Consider the following 13,020-nt stretch of genomic DNA (forward strand, 5'->3'; position numbering starts at 1 on the left):
CTCCCAATTGCAACGTCGTAAGAATCGAGGTATATACACCTTTTCACTCTACTTTCAAATATTGTTGTAAAAAAATTCAAGTTAAAAAATGTCATTGGCGGTCAAAAATGTTTATTGGACTATATACATCCAATTCTCAGATATTTTAAAGAGATTTTATAATGTGTACACATTTTGTAAATTTTTTATTTGGGTTTCGTACCAGGATTTTTAATTACGGTACGGAAAGTACCAGCAATTTGCCTATAGGCACGATGCATACACCACTAGTTATTCAAATAGATAGTTATTTTTGATAACTGATTTTATTAAGAATCCAGAAATTTTCGATAACATATAAACTTATGTATTATAAATAAAATCACGCAAATACACCAAATTACCTAATTGGCAAACGTATTATGTAGAAGCTTGTTGTTAGATTTTTTTAAATGAAAATATCTTAAGATCCACTGATTGTATTCTACGAAATAAAGATGAATAGATGATTCAAACTATTCCTCGACCAAATACAAAAAAAAATAATTACATGACTATTGTTCCTTATTCCCAGTTAATAATTTTCTAGAAACTGTGCAGTGTTACAATTTACCCTATGTTTGGGGCTTTGGTGATTTATTCTTTATTTATTTCAAAGAAAACTGACTTGTCTCTAAGTAATTATTTTCATAAATCAACGCAAACTTCTATTAAAACACAAAAAAATATGAAATGACTCTTGTAATACAATTTACATGCGGTCTCATTTTACAAACTATACATTTCTGAAGCTGTATACAATTTTTGTATGCTACAACTTACCCCAAATTTTGTTTCAATTAACCCCAGGTATGTTTCTTTGCAAAAATCAAGATACCTATTTAAACATTCAGCAATCGCAATAATTGTTGAATATTATCAAAAATTGATGAATTTGAAGCAAATTAAAATCTATAAAATTTAAAATTATTGATAATTATAGCGCAATCTCAACTTTTATATTAGATTAAAAATAACGGACCTGAACAGTTCTGAATATTACATCGATATCCAAACTAGACAAAAAATATTTTAATATAGTTCTAGCAAGTCCTGATTTAAACGCCTTTACCTTGTGTCGTAATAAGCCCTTAGCTCTTCTAATGATGCAAGTCATTTTACAAATGAAAACCATTATATAACACTTACGGTGATTAATTTAATATTGTGAAAACTACATACCACAGAGAGAACATGAAATAATATTCATGATGCTTATATATATATATATATATATATATATATATGATTATCTATATATATATATATATATAAAATAGCACATATTAATTATCTCTTGTAATTTTATATTAAAGTTGCTTCAATAACATATTTATTATTCGACATGATTGACTAGAATGTTGTATCAAATAATGAAAATTCAATCTATTTTCTTCTATTTTCATGAATTTTCATTCTATTGTTGTTCGATATATACGAGCGGCACAATTTCAAATCCATGCCCGTCGACTTTTAACGAGAACGATGTTTACTAGCTGCTTCTAGCCAAACAGTCTGCGTTCGTATTAAATTCGAACGTACTGAAAATAAATCTTTAAAGAACTGGTTGCTTAGTAAATAGAATTTACTTTGTAAGTAAATGTTGTAAGATAAACTTAAGATTTATTTAAATTTAATATAATTCAGGCTGTTGGATGCACGGTTTCAAACCTAATGCAAATTCAGCAAGCACCACCTAAAGTATTTAATAATTAAAACTATGTAAAAATTTTGACAAACTGAGTTTAATTGTTTTTTATAATTTCTACAACTATAATTTTTACAAATTAACTTTGTAAGTAAATATTAAAAAAAATTAAGGATTTATTTAAATTAAATAAAAATCTAGTAAAATCTGACTCCTTCAGTACTAGCAAATTGTAAGTAACAAATCAATTAGTCCTCAATTGATTTATTATTACTGTTAATGAGATTTGTTATAGTATTCACAATTATCTTAATAATAATTTTAGGTTTATCAAATTTTGTGTTTTCTTGAAATCAGAAATTAAGTGAAACAACTACAGCAACATAAAAACATTAAAAAAATTTAAAACAATTCAAAACTATGGTAACAGAACACATTAACACTTTATAACATAACATAGATGTTTTTCAATCCGACCATACTACAATTGGAAAAAAAATTATTTAAAAGCCGTTTCACTGAAGGATCTTTCATAACTATTATAACAAAAATGTAATAAAAAAAGAAATGACCTCAGTTTATTAAATAAACGGCCTTGTATCAATATTGATAACAAAAGTGTTTTTTTCGTTGATAGCTTTTAGTTTTGATCTCTCGTATTTAGTTTAGTAGTTTAAGTATACGTTATGCAATTGTTCTCAAGATGTCTCATCATTTTTAAGTTAAATTCAACACAACTTCCTCATATAGTCTCTATAAAAGCTTACATATGAGAGGGGTGAAAAAGACCAACTAACCTGTACTCTGACAAAGGTGTAAAGAGTCAGAAAGTAGTAAATAAAACAGTAAATTGAGTTCATAGTTATTCCAACTCTGCTGATGAATATTTTTGACTAAGTACCAGATCAAGGTTATATACAATGTTCTTTTTGTTAATGAAATTTATATTTTGAATTAGTAGTAAATGATTTAGATATTATTTTATAAAATCTATTTGAAGGTAAAAATAAGGCACTGGATCTGTTGTTCATGGTTGTGTGGCAAAAAGGGACAGATGCAAAAAGGGACAGATTTTGGATAATTAATAATGAAAATTTTCAAATTTTACTGAATTTAGTACGATAGTTGTTTGTTGATACATGATTGTGTTGTAGTGAAGGTAGTTCATTTGGCTTAGACAGTAAAATTTTGAAAGTTTAAATTGGAACCTTGTGGCCAGTCCAGATATTACTGATCAAGTTGAAAAAAATCTTCAACATCACTTTATTTCACCAACGTCAACTTTAAACGTCCAAATATTTCATCACTTTTTATTACAAATATCAGTATATAGAGAATTCCATTAATTATGATTCGAAAATGTTTACCAAAGCTTTATCTATGTCTCACCCCATAACCACTCACGTCGCTCTGACGCGTTTGCATTAAATAACTAATTTTGCGAATAAATTAAACTGCCGTGCGCGAATTCGGCGAAGTTTGCGCTTGATAATTCGTTACCCGGCAGTGCGTGCGGCAACGCCGGTACAAGGCGATAAAGCTGAACAGGAATCAGTTTAAATTATAAATTTTCTCTTTAAATATTGTATTTTGGACGAATTTATGTATGTGGATGGGATAGAGGATGTTGTGCTAATTATCTAGTAGCAAAATGGACAACTTTATTTAGGCGAAGTAAATTATAATTTTAACAAGTTGATATGTAATGCTATCAAGATGAAACGACATCGTGTGGAGACATGCATGTAAGTTTTTAAACTTCTTCAAGATGAAGTTTGTTTTTGCCAAAATGTCCGATTTGCTGACTTTAGGTTTTCTCGACATCCGAAAACATTCTGAATCGAATGAGACCAAAGTTGGGAAAGGTATGTGTATGTTTTAATTGTATAGCGAAAAAAATGCGTTTATACATCCCGAACTAGGTCCTTTGCCTGGGTATGTCGGACTCAATACCGCGTGGGTATAATACCCACTAAAAAATTTCCGCTTACCTTGTGCATCTAGCTCCATGCAAACACTATTTGGTATTACTCTATTGGGGGGAAGATCTAGAATGCTACAATCCTTTCTTTGAGTTTGTACTTCTTAGGTAGCAAATGTGTCTATGGCATTTTTTGAGAAAAGTATGAGTACGTGAATATGTGTGTATGTTTGTGAACCGACCTTTTATCGTCGTTTTCTCAATAATTGCTGTAAAAACTTAGAAACTATTGGATTTAGCTTGAAAAGTACTAGCATTTGTTTGACAATCTGTCAAGCAATTTCTTTGTAATTTGCAAAGAAGTATAAAAATTTTTGCCCATGTTTTGGCTCACAATCTTGAATGTTCGAAATATATTGATTAAAAATTGCATTGATTAGTTTTTGGTAAAGATCGATCTTGCCGTTTCGTCGCTATTTAGTTGAAACAATTTTTTTTGACGATTTTGATAAAATTTTGTTTGTCAATAGAGTTTGTGGTCTGAAATAACATTCTAAAATATTACAGGCTTACGATAAGCTAATGAATTATAAATATTCATCAAATTATGAGATTCTAATCAGAATCTATGCCGAACATCTATTTACGCTCTTTGTTTTGTCAATAGCTACTGATTATCGTTGCACCTAAGTAAAAGACATTTTTAAGTCAAGATATTGATTAAATGAAATTTGTTAATTTAATTGAAATAATTACAGATATCATATTTGAAAGACATCAATAGGAAACCGCTTTGAGTATTTTTAGTGAAAGTAAAAATTTTGTTTTAGAAATAAACAGTTGAACCAATTTTACCTGAATATCTCAGTCTTAATTCTTATTGATTAAGTTCATCATGTGTAAAGGAAAAATGCTGCAACTGTGTATTTTTCACAATTTATATATCGATGTCATTTTTTATATATAATTTCCAAAAGATTTATCTAATGTCCATGTAGACAATATATTTACAATACAGTTGTGAATATATTGTCGAATAAAAAAAAAGTTTATTATATGTACATATCGGGAAGTTATTGCAAGTTTTTTAATTGCAAAATTCTACTTACAACTAGTTACAAAAAGTTAATATTCATAGTTAGTTACAAAAAATTAATATTTATAATTAAAGTACGTTAGGCTGAAACCACTTCCTGAAAACCTTCGTACACGTTCGAACATTTTTTACTTAAAGTACGCTTGAAATTGCAATGTAAACCATTCCTAATTAAGAATCTTTCTCGTGTTTCAGTTGTGGTTTCAGATTCTGTTATTCAATCTGCAAAATCCTAGAACAAAAGTTTACCACTTTTTTCTTTAAAGTCTTCGAATACAATAGACATCTCGTAAATGTCACGCCCGCGCTAAATTAGACAACGCTAAATCGGCCGACGCTTTTCAGTCATCAGCTTTTATTCATGACTTAGTGTAACACCAGTAGAAATAGGGCTGATAACTCAGAAACTAATTTATTTAGTGAATTTATTATTTGTAATAAATATTATTATAGGGTATGGCGGGGCACAAAGGTCCAATATGATTTTCAGTAAAGCTACTCTGTCTAATCCAAATTAACTACATGACAACACATAGCATGTGTCAAATGTACAACTATCGAACTATGTTCAGTAAAGTTTCTAGCCAACTTTTAATTATAAGAATACATTTTTTTACTATTTTTCTAAAATTTGCCATCTGTCCCTTGCGCGGGGTAAGAAGGTACAGCCAGCGAACAAACAAATCAAATGTATTATTTAATAATAATATAATGTATTATTTTTAATTTTAAAGGGATTTTACCAAATAATAACTAAGATATTTAACCAATGTGAGATTAAAATTTAGGGAAACATTTTTTTATAGAGATTTTATTATATATAACCTGGCAGATAGATCTTTGCCAATTAATCATTCTCTCCAGTGACTTTGTCAAAAAAAATCTGGCATCTCCCAGCTCTAGCTTTATAGGTATTTCTGGGGACAATTAACCCATATCCCGACAAATCCCTTCGGGGTGGCATACGGATCGTGAGCCCGTGGCCGTCTCACGGCAAAACCCTTTCTGGTTCTCTCTTCCAAATGAATTGCCGGAATGACCCAGGATTTGAGACATGTCACAATGTTAAGATGTCACTCCCAGCACTAATTCCTCAATTTCCGCACGCGCGTTTTTGATCGATGCGATCCAGCCTCGGGTTAACAACGTGATTTTTACATTTATTTTTCTATCGAGAGACTCTCGACATGTAATCTTTTTGAAAACGTTGGCAAAAAATGAAAATATCGATGTTTGTCGGTTCTATTGAGTTTGAAACATGGGATATGAAGTGGAATTTTATTACAAGTATTTGGATCTAATCAAAACTACTTAGAATGATGATAGGTGCAACCTGGTTCGTAAGCAACAAAACTCTATATGATGATATGAAGGTGTTATATTTTATGGACTTTATATATACAAGATTGACTAATCATCATCAAAAATTATAAAATCATCCTTATTCACTCGTTGCTTCGCTGATAAATATACCAGAATCGAAAAGACTAAAAAACTTATGGGCAATCAATTTAATATAGTGATATTGCACCAAACAGTACATATCCACGGGGGTAACTACTATATATAATTATATTTTATTAATGTTAATCAAAATAACTCATAGAATATGTATAAATGTTCTGATTATTATTAAATAAAATAAGCATTTAGGTGAGAAAATATATCTGCCTAATCTTGGTTATTTCATTTAAAAAAGGATATCGTGCCTTTTGTTAATGATATAATTTATTGGATCGGATACATGAATTCGTGGTGGTACTAAAATTATTTATTAGCTAATTGCTGATTCGTTTATTTATTTTACACATACTTGCACCTTTGGAAGCTTCTACATTTTATTTGGAATTTCAAAAATCCTAATAAAAACTTAATCATAAAAAATATTATTTAATTAATTTACTTCATTTAATTACGTAAAATACAATTGTATATTTCCTTTACCATTAATTTTAAATCAATGTGTGTCGTCCAAAATTTAATTAACTTCTTCCGATGAGTCTGTTCCAATTTCCAGTAAAAATATTCAGCAAACCATTGCCATTTCAGACTACTGCATATTCATATTTCCGAATATGTACAAAATCCGAGCAAATGCAGACTTTGAAACTTCCATAAAAGTTCAATACACAAAACTCCATACGACTGAACATATGGCATTAATGAACGGACGTTTTCTCTCAGGGCTGGGTTAGAAATTAAATAGGTTTTGTCAAGTAAATTTGTTACAAATTGTTTATTTTCTAAATATTGATTGATTTTGACAATAAGTGGTAATTGACATTCATTGAGGTAGAGTAAAAGTCCGCGAGTAAAAAGGTCCACCACCAATAAATCAGAAATAAGTAAAGTTAGGAATTTTTCAGCAGCAATATTTGAAAGTAGAGGACAAAAGTTGTATAACCAACTATCACCTTGAATCAACAAACATCACTATGAGGAGATCAATGACTACTTTTGAAAACCTATACTGAGAGTATTTTCTTTCATTGTTAATTATTTTGACTATGAGCACTGTTGTTCAGTTTACGAAATCTTAGCATAATTTTCAAGTATACGTTATTAAATTGTTTTATTAAATGCATTTTTATTTTTAAGTTAGATTCAATAGGTAATTTTATATAGCTTTTATAATAGCTTACATGACGGTGGGGTAAAAAGGACCAACTGAACCTCCATTCTGGCAAAAGTGTAAACAATCAAAAATAGTAAATAAAATAGTAATTGAAGAAAAAAAGCAATTTTGCAGAGATAGTTATTCCAACTCTAATGTTGAAAATTTCTGATAAAATACCAGATCAAGGTTTATTAATGAAAAATGTCCCCGAGATTTATATTTTGTATTGGCTGAATAATGCAGCTATGATTTCGTAAAACTCCATTAAAATTGAAATAAGACATTGGATCTATTTGCTCCCGGAATGTCCCAACCACTTTATGCAGTAAAAAGCGATGTACATATATTTCTTTATTCGCTATTTTATTTACAACTATCAAGTTAAGGACATTTAATAAATTTGGGGAATTTACAATTGTCAGCCGAGGGACATTGTACAGTAAATGGGCATATTGAAAAAACAACTAAATAGTTGTTTTCCCATTCGTTATAATATTAACATTGGCGCTTTTTTTTCAACCTTCGTCGATAGTTCTCAGTTATTAAGGAGTTTGCTAATGAATTTGGGTGGCTGATGATTTAGTTTTTATATTTATGTGCTGTTTTTGTTATTACATCTTTTATGGCAGGTGTGCTCGTGTCGCGATGAATTGGCCAGTTCGGGATATATTTTGGTGCTCCTGAGGCAATTTTCAAAAAATTGTTCTGAAATTTGTGTATTATTTCTATATTAGTCTTATGAGCACTACCCCACAATTGTATTCTACAGCACCAAATTGGTTTGAATGAAGTTTTATATAAAGTATGAGCATAGTTTGGATTTAGTATCTAATAACCGGTAAAGCTTTTTGGTTTTTATATCAAGCATGTCAAATTTTGTAAATTTAGCGAAAAATCATATTTCTATAATTAGGAATTTACTGTAAATTGTACTGAACATAGTACGATAGTTGATTGTTTGATATGTGTTATGTGTTGTCTTGTATATCATTTGGTTTAGTCACTATTGTTACTGGAAGTCAAATTGGACCTGTGTTGTCCGTCCAACCTTACATAAAAATAATATGAATAAAAATAATATGCAATATGCCTTTACTACTGTAGAAAAGTGGAATCATCTATCTAAGTCCTCCAAAAAAAAAGTTGAACCAGCATTGTTTGCCTGGTAGTCCTTTCCCTCCCCTGCCGCATCTCTTATACTGCGGACGTAGGCCATCATCTCGGGTTACAGAAGCGCCATCTGCATGATAATAGCTCCAACGTGCCTCTAGATAGCGTCCAGGATCTGGACAGGAAACATACTGAAGTTATGCACGCTGGAATACCGGATGCTGTGGGTCATTGCTACTCGGAGCGTGTCCATTGTGAGCGTCCTGCTGTCTAGCAGACGAGATTGCTCCTCGGGTAATTGTCAAACGGTTTGAGGGAAAGAGGAATTGATGCGGTTTATTGTGTTTTGGAGTAAGGAGACCTAGTTGAAATCTATTTGGCATTGATGAAATGCATTGACGAATTCCCGAAATTCTCTGGTTTACAAAGAATCAGAGAAAAAATTAAGATTTTAAGAAATATATATGTTAGAATTCACTGTTCATACAATTTTCTAAAGCAGTAGGGTAGACTGGAGTCATAACAGCTAAACTGTGCTGACTTCGAGATATGGTCCAAAGGGTAAAGGATGAAGTATGTTTGTTCAAACAAGTTTCCATTATTGCATTGAGTAAGCGCTCTACATTAACATGATCTGTAGACCGAATGGCTTTTAAAAAGTTTTTGAAGTAAAACTTTTTGAATTAAAATTAAGTTTTTGAACTAAAACTTCTTTAGGCGCGACTAGGGTGTAAATCCGTACATATGCAACGGAAATGCGTAACGCCAGAACTGTACGTCATTCGCTCTCGATAAAAATCATTTTAATACTAGTCGATTGTGTTTAGTCGTCTTGTATGTGAATAGAATTCTGTCGTTGTATGCGTACCGTCATCAACGTTGTATGTGTACCGATATCAACAACGAACGTGATCCTTACTCACGCTTTTTTTTATATTCAATTTTTTTCTCATAATAACTGTAACTTACATACAGATAGATCACGTTATTTTGCTGTATGTTGAACATTAGTAAGTAATTATCAGGAATTCGTTTTTACGTTGATAATATAGCTCAATCAATAACTATGATTTGTCTCCGAAATTGTGTGCTGGGTTCGGTTGTGACAAATTTTGTGGGTAGGTTGTAACATATATTTCTTGTCCTGTAGTTATGAAATTGAACGTATGAAAAAAAAATCAAACTTAACTAAGACAAAATATGAAAGAGAAAGGGAAAGAAAAATTCAATACAAGAAACCAAATGATTTCATTCTTTTTTAAATTATGTTTTTATACTCATAAGCTTTGATTAAATTTAAATGATTATGCTGTGTTGTATTTTACACTTCTGACAATAAGACTCGATTTAACCATTTTGGTGTTTATAGCTATTATTTTCTAACCCATTTTTATGCCTGTCACAACCGTCCCTCGGGGTGTGAACAGTAGTGACTCTCATCTTTGATTTGATTCTATGACTAATGTATTGCATTTAATCACACAGTTTATGTATTATGTACGGACAAATGTTCACCATTTAATTTACTTTTCACCCAGCTAACTGGTAAATTATCAAAATTTTTGCTGATCAAGAAAAAGTGGCACAACCGTACCTAATTTCCTTTGATTCATAAAAATATATAATCTTAATATCTATCAATTACTTTATTATAATTGCATATTAAGTTTGAGATTCAGCGTACTCTCTTATAGAATTGAATTAGGTTGTACATAATGTATTACATCTATTGTACCTAAGGTGAACAGATCAAATCAAGATTTGATTACTATATTACCTGATTAATACATCAATTAGTCATTGTGGAAGTGCTATTGATTCGTTTTAAAATTAATTAGTAATAATTAAACGTTTTGTCGATATTAGTATGATAATTGCAATTCTTGGTTTTTGAATTTTTTAATTGTCATTTAGAAGAATAATATAATTGTGGACCTTTGAAGACTTCGAAAACCCTATCAAAATTATATAAGATTTAAATTAGGTGCAAAACTGAGAAGTTGCGAATCGTAAGACGCTTGTTTTTTGCTCTTGAATTCGCTATATTTCATTGTACAATTTTTGCATCATTTGAGAAAATAACTTCGATATATTTCAATATTTAGTCCATATAATAATACAAAATTATTGTTTTGATCTATGCAATTCAACTAATTATAACAAATAAAATTGACTGCCCAAAGCCTTAAAAACCAAAAAAACAAAAATTAAAATGGAATAAAAACACAAGATTGAATATTAAGAAATGATTTTGATTTTTTCAGAGAAATATGTTCATGTTATATCTTTAAAAATTATCAATATATGAAAAAAAAAATTATAACTGCATGTATGTTAAACATTATAATATCTAAAATTCGATCTATCTTTCAAGATTGCAATTTTAATCCTTTGTTATTTCCACCAGAACTCTTTGTGCTAAAGTTTACTTTTCAGCAGAACTTTATTTCCACTCAAATTATGAACCTGACATTCTGTTTACCTTCTATGCATTCTAAATGAGTGTTTCTAATAGACACGTGGAAATTCGGTCCTTTCATAACGATAACTAGATTTTCTCACATGTTTTCCTCTTATTACCCGAAATGGTAATGCAATTCCAGATATAGTTTGCTGGGATATTGCTATTTTAAGCGAAATACGTAAATAGAATATTTGATCCTTTGGAGTTGAGATAGGTTCTACATATCATTTTGCCATATTAGCATACATACTTGATTACTAAAAGCTTTTAGGGATAATTTGAAATTTGTTTTCTCATTACCGGTATAATTATTCATCAGGTATTAATGGAAATGTTGATCAAAGATCCTGCTTTTCAAATGTTTTGAAAATATTTTTTATTGCCTAGAATTATTATATTTTTTCAGCAATGTTGTGTTTTATCAACAAAGCGAATTTGCAAGTTATTTGAATATTACAACAGAGACGTAAAAAATAAATAGCATTTCCTACTAAAGTTGTAGGAAAACTGTATGTTCTTAAAGCATTCTTTTAAGAAAAAGACTAGCAGAAAATGAAAAAAGGCAGTCAGATCTCAAAGACGACGTGTGAGAGCTTTAAAAAAGTTACTACTGTGTAGAACACAGAATTTACGACGTTATGTATTTTATAAAAATCGATATTAGCTGCTGATTTAAAATTTGCACCAGTCAGAATAATTTTTGTACCATCAATAAAAGTAAGAGAGATTGGAATTATCATTTTCCAGCATCAGTATATGTTATTTCAAACTCAAAATCTCAGACAATAGTCAGCACATTTGATATTTTTAAAGTCATGTATTAAACCTACAATTTTGTTTGTTGCCCTTTTAAGATAGGTGTTATAAAATTACTACATAATTAAAGTAAAATAAAATTTCAATGATTTATATAATATTTTTGTTTATGAGATTAATCTATACTTGATTATGAATTATACATTAGGTTTTGTCGCTTGAGCAACTAAAAAACAAGAATTTATATTGGAATGTAATTAATACTTAATTATGAATCACACATTATGTTTTGTTACTCGAACTAAAAAAACAAGAATTTATATTGGAATTTAATTAATACTTAATTATGAATTACACATTATGTTTTGTTACTCGAACTGAAGAACAATAATTTATATTGGAATTTAATTAATACTTAATTATGAATTGCACATTATGTTTTGTTACTCAAACTAAAAAACGAGAATTTATATTGGAAAGCGCGAATAAGCTTTCCTAAATATCATTATTAAGAAAAGCTGTTTCATATTTAAAAGTACGTATTGAATTTTCATATATTGATAATAAAACTCTTGTCAGAATCCACTGAAATTTTATAAGAATAAGGATCTAATAAGAAACTTGTAAAGATCCCTTATGAACCTTATCTACTTACTAATACTTATTAACACGTGTCTCTATCAATATAAATCGAATGTTTTTGAATCATTGAAGTCAGTTGTTCCGAATTCGTGGATGCCAACATGAATCCATACTCAAACACATACGCCTATTTTTCTAAGGTATGCTCTAAATATTCAAGAGGTCTTGAAACGTAAAGAAAATTTACAATTATTTGAGATTACTGTTCTTACCCCACGCGAAGTTAACTATATTGATAATTCAACACATTTTGAAAAAAAACAATCATTCTATTTTTACAACCAAGCTATCCTCCAGAGTATTAAAATTTGTTGCGTTATGTGCAACATTAACAATGCCTTTGAACCATTGATTTATTGCTAATGGTCAAGTATTAAATAAAACATTTCGTTACTAGCAAACAATTGTCTATTCCATCAGTACATGTTATACTAGTAGTAGCTCACAAAAGTGAACTTTTCGACTCGTCTGGCAGGTATTAGTGCAGGCTGTAATGGGCTGGCAATTTGATATATTTGATACTTTCAAACCTGCCAGATTATTGTTTTCGTACTAGGCACGCTAAGAATCATCTCTACAAAAATTGTTAGTCTTACAGGTGCACCATCATATAAAAGGTTCACTGGCTGTCAGCCTATAGTTTTATAAGTAACGTCGATCAAAAAAATAATCAAATTAAATCGATTAAAACAATATCATTTATTACTATTCGTGTACATTGTATTTGCTTTCAATACCGCAAATGTGC

At 29.8% G+C, this 13,020-nt stretch overlaps 1 protein-coding gene across 1 annotated transcript in view; it reads left to right on the forward strand.

Annotated features, from left to right (window-relative positions):
- The window catches only part of LOC113380256 (hemicentin-2-like), a 265,144-nt gene that overhangs the window by 237,586 nt on the left and 14,538 nt on the right, over positions 1–13,020 (forward strand). The gene's annotated exons all lie outside the window — the stretch shown is intronic.

Source organism: Ctenocephalides felis, unplaced genomic scaffold, assembly GCF_003426905.1.
Source record: "Ctenocephalides felis isolate EL2017-DRISC unplaced genomic scaffold, ASM342690v1 CF-g0.4_SCAFFOLD_00845, whole genome shotgun sequence".
NCBI lineage: Eukaryota > Metazoa > Arthropoda > Insecta > Siphonaptera > Pulicidae > Ctenocephalides > Ctenocephalides felis.